We start from the raw sequence: 9,863 nt of genomic DNA on the forward strand, positions 1-9,863 counted from the left end.
AGAGAGACAGAGAGAGAGAGACAGAGAGACAGAGAGAGAGAGAGACAGAGAGAGAGACAGAGAGAGAGACAGAAAGACAGAGGGAGAGAGCGAGACAGAAAGACAGAGGGAGAGAGAGAGACAGAGAAAGGAGAGAGAGAGACAGAGAAAGGAGAGAGAGAGAGAGAGACAGAGACAGAGAGACAGAGACAGAGAGAGACAGAGACAGAGAGACAGAGACAGAGAGACAGAGAGACAGAGACAGAGAGTCAGAGAGACAGAGACAGAGAGAAAGCCAGAGAGAGAGAGACGGAGACACACAGACAGGGAGAGAGACAGACACACAGAGATACAAAGAGAGATAGAGACAGACAAAGACAGAGAGACATAGACAGAAAGTCTCCTAGATGTCACCAAAAGAGAAAAATTCCCCAAAGACTCTCATGTATCAAGTTGGGGATGAGGACATGACAGAGACTTCCAACTCATCCCGTTTTTGTTTCTTCCCAGCATCTTTGTTTCCCTTCAATGAAGGTAGAAGCCAGAAGAACCCCAGGTTTCTCTCCTCTTGTTATTCTTGATGACTCTGTCTACCATTTACACAGGAGCAGGCCATTGAATAATCAATTTTTAACAATGAGAAAAGAATGCCATGCAATTGTCCCTTTGATGCTTTGGTTACAATGATAAAATAGCTGTCATTTACACTTCTACTAAGAAGAAAAGGAAGGACTTAAGTTCAGGAAAGTAGGATTTGTAGCAGGAAGGAAATTTATAGATCATCTTATTAAAACCTTACATCTTACAGATCACCACCAGGAGATAAAATGACTTCTTCATGGTTATACAGGCAGTAAGGAATATTAGACCTGTAGCTAGGATGATGTAATTAATTGGGACTTTGTCCTTAGTCACCAAAATTTAAAAGACTCAAAAATTTAACATAATATTCCTACAGAAGCTTAGAAGCCACTACAATAATTAATTTCCCCTCTCATGTAGCTTCTTTTTTTAATTGTTAATTTTTATTATTTTCACACCATGTATTACAAAGTTGATAAAGATATATTTCATATTGTTTGCTCCAGATACGTGAAAATACCCTAAGAATCAAAACTCTTGGATGAAAATGACAAAGCCAAGATTCAAATTCATATCCTTTGATTATAAAACCAGTACTTTTACTATGCTATGCTGGTGCCAGTATAGTATAAATAGTGTAAATATAGAACATGTCTGATTTTAGTAATTTCTTCTTTTCAGAGTCCAATGAAAAGTGTGAACATTAATATATTTCAAATAACTTCTATTGAATATTAGACTGTAAGCATTTTAACAAGATAAGGATTGTGTTTTACCATAGTGCTTGGTGTACAGATGTTTAATTGCATCTAACTGGTAAAATATGCTTATATAAATTAATTAATCAGAACACATAGCATGATAACTACAAAATAACATGTACATATAGCTTTCAGCATTCCAATAGAATAACAAAAATCCATCAATAGTCCTCATTACTCCCAGATCTTTCTCTGTGACCTGCAACATCTGTCAGTCACTCAACTGCTATTGTTAGTTCTTGAAAGGCCAAAGATTGTTTCTCTGGTTGACAGAATTCCTTTAGGAATTAATGCCAGGCCAAGGCCTCTGTGAAATATTGCAATACTGTTGGATTACTTGGTTATACTATGGCTATAAGGGAGATTAAATGAAAGAGGTGAAGGAAGCATTCCATATGTATTTCTAAGTGATGCTCATAATGGATTCTTCCTTAGGAGCTTTCTATAGGAAATAGATAATGTACTTTAAACTGATGCTGGAAATGTTAGAATGGACCATCTTTTCTCTCTCCTCAAGTTCTGACTAATTGGGATGAGAATGTCATTTTGAACATTCCTAATGATCCTCAAGTTAATTCACGGGTTAGTTCAAGAAGGAAAACAGATTCTTTGAATCTATAAGATGCCAAAAGAAAGGGCATTTCAGAGTGAGGTAGTGGATAGTTGGAAATGTTAGCAAGGCCAAGTTGTGCACAGCACTGCCCCACCCCCAACCCCTTTCTTTGGTGGTGGGGAATGGGATGGGGTTATATGCATGTATCAAAATAACCAATTTAATATTTCATTGATTATTATATTTGAGCTCATTGCAATACTGCTTCATGATTTACATCATATTACAGAGAGTGCTGGTAAGAGCTTATTAGCTTTTTATTGGATTACACATTTATAGCTTAACAAAGTTCATGCAAAATCTAAAAACATCCAAGTGCCCAACATTGAATGATCTAAAAGTTCACAATTAGGGAGGATGAAAACCCGGAAAATGTGGAGACCCTCAATAATTCCATGGCATCAGAAAATTAAATTTCTGCAGTAACGAATTACGATATAATGAGGTCACATTAGTGAAATAAGAGACCCAGATGCCTCAACGATTTAATCTTTCTCTTCTTGTAGGCTTGCACCTAATTTTAATGAGTATTTTGATAGATAACATATTTAGTTCAAAATAGGTCTTTGAAGACAGTTGTGAGAGTATTACATTTTAAAGATGCTATGATAGAAATTCATTTCATTAAGTAGCTGATAAGAAAAAATGACTCTACAAACGTACTGGTATCAGACACACTATTATGACCCATCTGCTCTTATTGAGTAAAGTGACAGTAATATATCTTTATTGGTCTATTCTTTGAACACTATAGGGGCTCATATTCCTTATCTAATAAAAAGCCAAGTGACACTAATGAAACAGGTACAGCAAATGCCTTAACTTTGGGAAAGGAGAACTTCAAGTAATAGCTTCCTAAATTAAAAATAAATAAATTGCTGAATACAGATTCACTGGTATATTCTTCTACAGGTAAAGATCACAGGGGCCTAGTAGGAGTCTATGTCTAAATCAGTGGTTTTAGAAATCATAGGCATGGGATTCTTAGCATAGCATTCTCTCAGTGCCTTTCTGTCTTTGTCCTGGCATTGTCACTGTTTGTCCATCTCTTTCCTCATCTCTCCTTTCCCCAGCCTATTTTTCTCTTTCTTCCTCTTTTATTCAGTCCTGACTGCTCTATGGTGTGATTTAGTCAACATTTAACAACTATCTCTATAGAAAAAAAAAGTATGCATGACACACTTCTAAGTTTAATTTCTATTATTTACATTTTCTCAGGAGGTAGAACCAAGATGGTGGAATAAAGGTAGGGACTCAACTGAATTCTCCCCCAAACTTCTCCAAATACCTTTAAAAATGACTAATTCTAGAGCAGGAGAACCCGCAAAAGGGCGAGTAAAAAAAATTTCCAGCCCAAGACAACTTGGAAGGTTGACAGGAAAGGTCTGTTGCACTAGGGTGAGAGAGCAAACCTGGAGCAGGCCTTGAGTTGACAGAATCAGTGGCAGCAGTGACAGTTTTCAGACCTCTCAGTCCACAGATGCCAAATAACCTTAGAAGGACAACAGGAAAGGTCGGTTGCATCTGGATGAGAACGGAGCACAGTGCAGTCCAGGCTACATCAGCACAGCCCTAGTCATAGCAAACCTGGAACAGGCCTCTGGGCAACTAAATCAGTGGCAGCAGTGGCTGCCTCTGGAACTCTCGGCGCAAAGACAGTAAGGGGATTGACTTCTTAAGTCTATACCAGAGGTGGGAAACTTGTGGCCTTGAAGCCACATGTGGCCCTCTAGGTCCTCAAGTACAGCCCTTTGATTCAGTCTGCACTTGAGGACTTAGAGGGTCACGTGTGTCTTCAAGGCCACAAGGTCACCACCCCCGGTATAGACAATCAACAAAACAATGGCCAGTTCTGTTTGTAGTATTTGCTGATTTTTGGGGTATAAATGGTCCCTTTGAAAATGTAATCATCAGTTCTTTGAACTGGCTCCAGAACACTGTTGTCCCTAGCTATTGTGCTGTAATGTTAATGGAATCTTAAGATCTCCCATGCTCCTTTGTATTGGCAAGTGAGCAGGTACTTGGCACCTTGTTTCAAGTTAAGACCTTGTTTAAGCTGTTTAATTAACACAGAAGTAGTTAACACATGGGGAGGAAGTTTCTTATATAGCAGGAGGGGGTGGAATGGGGAGGAGCTATACTTTATATAGGGAAGAGCACCAGCAGGGCAGTCAGAATTTTCTCTCAGTGAGCATCTGGAGGCTGCAACTTCTGCTGAGACTTTTCTTCTGGGAACTTCTGCTGAGACCTTTCCTTTGGGAATTTCTGCTAAGAACTTCCAAGAACCAGGCTGAGGAGCTACCATGAATGACAGAAGAGGATCCCTGCTTGAGGGAGCCTGTCCTGTTGTGAAGACTTAGGAATGTGGGTGTTCACTGTAATGACATTGGCTTTCTGGCTCTGGAACTCAGCTTTCTGGTTCTGGAACTAGGTTTTCTGGTATTTGAATAAAGTCTTTGGTTCTTCCCTCTATGTGGAGAGTCTGCTACATTTTGTGATTTACAACTATACCACCATATTCATAACCACTGGGGGTGTTGTGAATATTGCATTAGTGTTACATATGTCCCTGGCGCACCTTTCATCCCTGCTTCTTATCCATCACTTTGTAGTACCACTACTAAATGGGGAGTATGGCTAAGAAGATGCCAGCTAAAGATTGCATGAAATAAACCCTCATTTCCCCATAGCTAGGCTTATTATTTTCTTCTTCCTGGTATTTTCACCATTTTTTTCCTATGTGATTTTGTACTTCTAGGACTCAGACTATGCTCCTCTCTTTTTTTTTTTTTAATATTTTATAATGTCTACAGTAACTTTATTTTTTTTATATATATATTTTTTTGCTTTTTGGAGGGCAATTGGGGTTAAGTGACTTGCCCAAGATCACATGGCTATTTTTTGTGTTAAGTATCTGAGGCCAGATATGAACCCAGGTCCTCCTGACTCCAAGGCTGGTGCTCTATTCACTGTGCCATGTAGCCACCCCAAGACTATACTCTCTTGCCTGAGATAATAGAACTTAGAGATCATCTAGTCCAATTTAAACCCAAAATGTGAATTCTGGTGGAACAGTGGATAGAGCTCTGAACTTGGAGTCTAGGAGGCTTGAGCTCATAATCCAGAATCAGATAGTAAATAGCTGTGTGACGCTGTGCAAGTCACTTCATCATTGTTTCAGTTTCCTCATCTGTAAAATGGGGTTAATAATAGCACCTATCTCTCAGAGTTGTAAGAATCACATGAGATGACATTTGTAAAGCATTTACCTTATTGTACTGTATAAGTGTTATCTGTTATCATTATTATGCCATCTAGTTATTGAGAAGAGGCCTCCAGTGCCAAGGAAAACTATCTCAGACTACTTACAGACCAGGTATAATGGATCACCCAGTCTTAGAGTTCAAATAAATAACTCCTTTAATAAAAACATATTGAATGATCACTATGTAAAAGCAATCCATACAGTTTTAAAAATAGACAAAAGTCACTGTTAACATGATAAAAACTGTCTTCAAGAAAGTTTCCCAGGTTTCCAGGAGTTAGTTCCCTACCAAAGTCCCAACCACTATCTTTTTATGCTTCTTGACAAAGGACCTACACTTACACCCAATGTCAATTCAACTAAGTCAAGAGGTATTAATATATTTGTCACTAAGAATAAAATTTTGAAAGACACAACAAAAAGTAACACTGATGAAGAGGGACAAAGGGAATTGTTTGAAAAGTCTGACTTAAATGTGTAGGAACCTCACCAACCAATTTATTCTAGTGCATTGTAAGCTTAACATTAGTCAACTGTGTGATGCTGTAAGTCAACAGTATGGTCTCATTGCCAAAAAAACTAATGTGACCTTGAACTACATTAGGAGAGGTATAATTTACATTCTAAAGGGTTGTGAACTGGGTCCACTAAGTACACTAAATACAAGTTAATTAGAAGACATAGGGAACGCTTAATAAATGAAGAGTTCAAGATAGGCTTTGTGTATGAGGTGCCTTCTAAATTGGGTTTTGAAGGTAGCTAAGGAATGTTAAAGAGGGTCAGGGGAGAAGGGAGTGAATACCAGATCTGTGTCAAGGCAGGAAGATGGAAGTGCCAAGTCTGGCTATCTTGGCTGGAACAGACTGTGTGAAGGAGACTTACATCAAATGTCTGAAAAATAAAAGTTAGAACTGGATTTCAGAGGACTTTAGATATCAGATTGAGGAATTTGTCTCTTATGCTAGAGAAAATAGGAAGCCATTGGAGATTTTAAAACAAAGGATGACATTGCTAGTTCTGTGCTTTAAGAAGATAGTTTTGTCAAGTAGATGGACAGTGGATTGAAGAAAAGAGAGACTCAGAAAATGTTGAATATGAGACAATTGTAATAATTCAGGTGACTAGTGATGAGGGACTGCAATCCCTCTGTATCAAGTCTATATCAGAGTGGTTGTAATGAAGGTGATAGATGTAAGTTTTGTGGCAGTAAAAGACTTTGCAACTAATTGAAAATGGAGTATAATGAATGATGAGGAAAATTTCAAGGATAATTCAGAGACTGTGAACCTAAATGATCAGAAGGACAGTTTAATGGAAGGGCAAATTTAAGAGGGAATATAATAACCTATGGTTTCAGTTTGTTGATCTTGAGATGATATTGGAACAGTATTGTTGAGATATATGGCATGTGGTTGGTGATATCAGAATGGAATACAGAAGAAAGAGCTGGACTTCATATATACACATTTAGGAGTTATCTTTGTAGATATGATCATTGAATCCATAGAGTTGCTCAAAGATCCTTGTGAGAGGTCATAGAGAGAGAGAAGAGTGCCTAGCATAGTGCTTTGGGGGGAACTTCCATGGTTAGGGAGGGGGAAATGGATGATGTTTTAGCAAAAGAGACTGGGTAGTGATCAGGAAGGTAGAAGAACTAGGGAGGAACAGTTAAGGGAGGAGAAGAATCAAAAGTAAATAATAGGGGTGGCCAGGTAGCACAGCGAGTAAGAGCACCGGCCCCAGTGTCGGGATGACCTGGGGATCGAATCTGGGCTCAGATACTTAGTGCCACACCCATAAACACCTGGGCATGTAACCTTGAGCAAGTTACTTAACCCCAATTGCTTAAAAAAAAAGTAAATAATGGTCAGTGTTGTCAAGAACTCCAGAGAAGTCAAGTAGGATTAAGACTGAGAAAAAATTGAAATATTTATCAGTGAAGAAATTGTTCACTGGGGCAGCTAGGTGTCACAGTGAATAGAACACGTGGACCTAGAGTCAGGAGGACCTGAGTTCAAATCCAGCCTCAGATATTTAACACTTACTAGCCATATGATGTTGTGCAAATCACTTAACCCCATTTGCCCTGCCTTCTCCCTCAAAAAAAAAAAGAATTTGTTCATTACTGTAGAGAGAACACTTGCAGCTGAGTGATGGAATGAGAAACCTGATTGCTAGTTAGTGAGTGGTAAGGAAGTGGCAGGAATGAGTGTAGATGACTTGTTCTGAGATTTTGGCTATAAAAGTGACATGAGTTATGGTTTAAAGGAATAGAAGGATCAAGTGAGGGTTTGAAAGGATGAGAATAACCTATGCATGTTTGTAGACAGGGAAGAAAGAGATTATATGATAAATTTGTCATGTACCTACTTATCATGGGTGTATGACTTGGTAGCCATTTTATTTTAATTTCCTATTCCTCAATTAGCACCAACATTGTTTTAGTATTTTATTTATTTTTAATCATATTTTAGTTTTTAATCACATGTGAAGACCATTTTTAACATTCATTTTTACATGTAATTTTAAGTTCCAAATTTCCTCCCTCTCTCCCTCTCCCAGACTCTCTCTAAGATAGTAAGCAGCTTGATACAAGTTAAATATGTCCCATCGTGTAAAACATATTTTCAGATTAGTCATATTGTGAAAGAAGAAACAGAACAAAAAAACACAAAAAAGTGAAAACGGTATGTTTTGATATGTATTCAGTCTCCACCAGTTCTCTCTCTGGCTGTAGATAGCATTTTCCATCATGAGTCTTTTGGACTTGTCTTAGGTCATTGTATTGCTGAGAATAGCTAAGTCAATCATAGTTCATCATTGCACAATGTTGCTGATACTTCATACAATATTCTGGTTCTCAGTACTTTACACTAGTACATGTCTTTCCAGATTTTTAAAAATTCACTTACTCACCATTTCTTATAGCACAATAGTATTCCATTTCACTAATATATCATAACTTACTTAGCCATTCCCCAATTAATGGACATCCCTTCAATTTTCAATGCTTTGCCACCACAAAAAGAGCTGCTGTCAATATTTGTGTAGGTGGAGGTCCTTTTCCATTTTTTATGATCTCTTTGGGATATAGACCTAGCAATAGTATTGCTGGGTCAAAGGGTATGCATAGTATTATAACCCTTTGGGTATAGTTCCAAATTGCACTCCAGAATGGTTGGATCAGTTCACAACTCCACCAACTGTTTATTAGTGTACCAAATTTCCCATATCCTCTCTAGCATTCATCATTTGCCTTTTCTGTCATATTTTCCAATCTGATAGGTATGAGGTGATACCTCAGAGTTTTTTAACTCATATTTCTCTAATCAATAGTGGTTTAGAGAACTTTTTCATATCACTATAGACAGCTTTTATTACTTGGTCTGAAAACTGCTTGTTCTTTTCTTTCAACCATTTATCAACTGTGGAATGACTTGTATTCATATCAATTTGATTCAGTTTTCTATATATTTGAGAAATGAGGTAACTATGTAATTTTAAAAGGTCAAGAGTAAGGCCTCCTATGTGTTGGGTAGATTTTCTTTATTTAGAGGATGGCATTTACAAAAGTCACACAGGATGAGAATACATAGAGAGACACCAATCTGTTATGATAAAGAATGCACCCTCATAATTGTAAGAATTTTTATAATGCTTACTATATGTTAGGTACTATGCTAAGCACTTTACAATCATTATCTCATTGGATTCTTCCAATAATCCTGAGAGGTAGGTCCTGTTACTATCCTCATTTCACAGATGGGGAAAGAGAGGTTAAATAACTTGCCCAGCTTCACACATCTTTTAAGTGTCTGACATCAGATTTGAACCCAGGATTCCTGACTCCAGGCCCAGAGCTCTATACCACTGAGCTTCTCCCTCATAGATAATATCATGGATTCATTTATGCATGGAAGTGAAAGATGCTCTTGTATTGTCTCTTAATCTCTTTTTGATTTTTGTTGTTGTTGAGTTATGTACAATTCTTTGTGACCCCATTTGGGATTTTCTTTGGCAAAGCTACTCGCATGATTTGCCATTTCCTTCTCTAGCTCATTTTGCAGATGAGGAAATTGAGGCAAAGAGGGTTAAATGACTTGGCTAGGGTCACACAGCTGGTTAGTATCTGAGGCTAGATTTTAACTCAGAAAGATGGTTCTTTATTCCAAGTCCTGTGCTCTATCCACTGCACCACCTAACTGCCCATCTCTTTAGTTCCTGCTTTATGTTTGCTCTATCCTTTCTAGACTAGAGCCTCTCCTTTGTGATGGAAGACAAAAGTAAAACAGGGATTGAGTAGTTCTTCCTTCTTTTACATCAACTTTTCCACATGTTGGTTTGTTATCTGGATTTAAAGTTGTGTTTTTAAAAGGTTAAGGGGTGAAAGAAAAATTGTTTTGGAAGAAGAAGAGATCTTTTCCTGCAGTAGGAGAGTGGGGAGGAAGACTTTAAAAAGTGAATTTTCATTAAAGGTCCCAGGAAGTCTGGTAGAATGAAATGATTTCAATCAATAGAAATACAGAAATTCCTTGAACTTGGCTTCTCCATTAAAAAAAAAAAAACATGTAGAGGAAGAAGCCAAGCAAAGGAGCCAAAATAGGTAGGTTGGAAGAAAGATGAAAAAAAAAATGACCAAACTGTGGCTAGAATCCAAAGACTG

This window comes from Petaurus breviceps, unplaced genomic scaffold, assembly GCF_028583685.1.
Source record: "Petaurus breviceps papuanus isolate PSGF00001 unplaced genomic scaffold, PetGlider_PUasm1.0 38, whole genome shotgun sequence".
Classification (NCBI taxonomy): domain Eukaryota; kingdom Metazoa; phylum Chordata; class Mammalia; order Diprotodontia; family Petauridae; genus Petaurus; species Petaurus breviceps.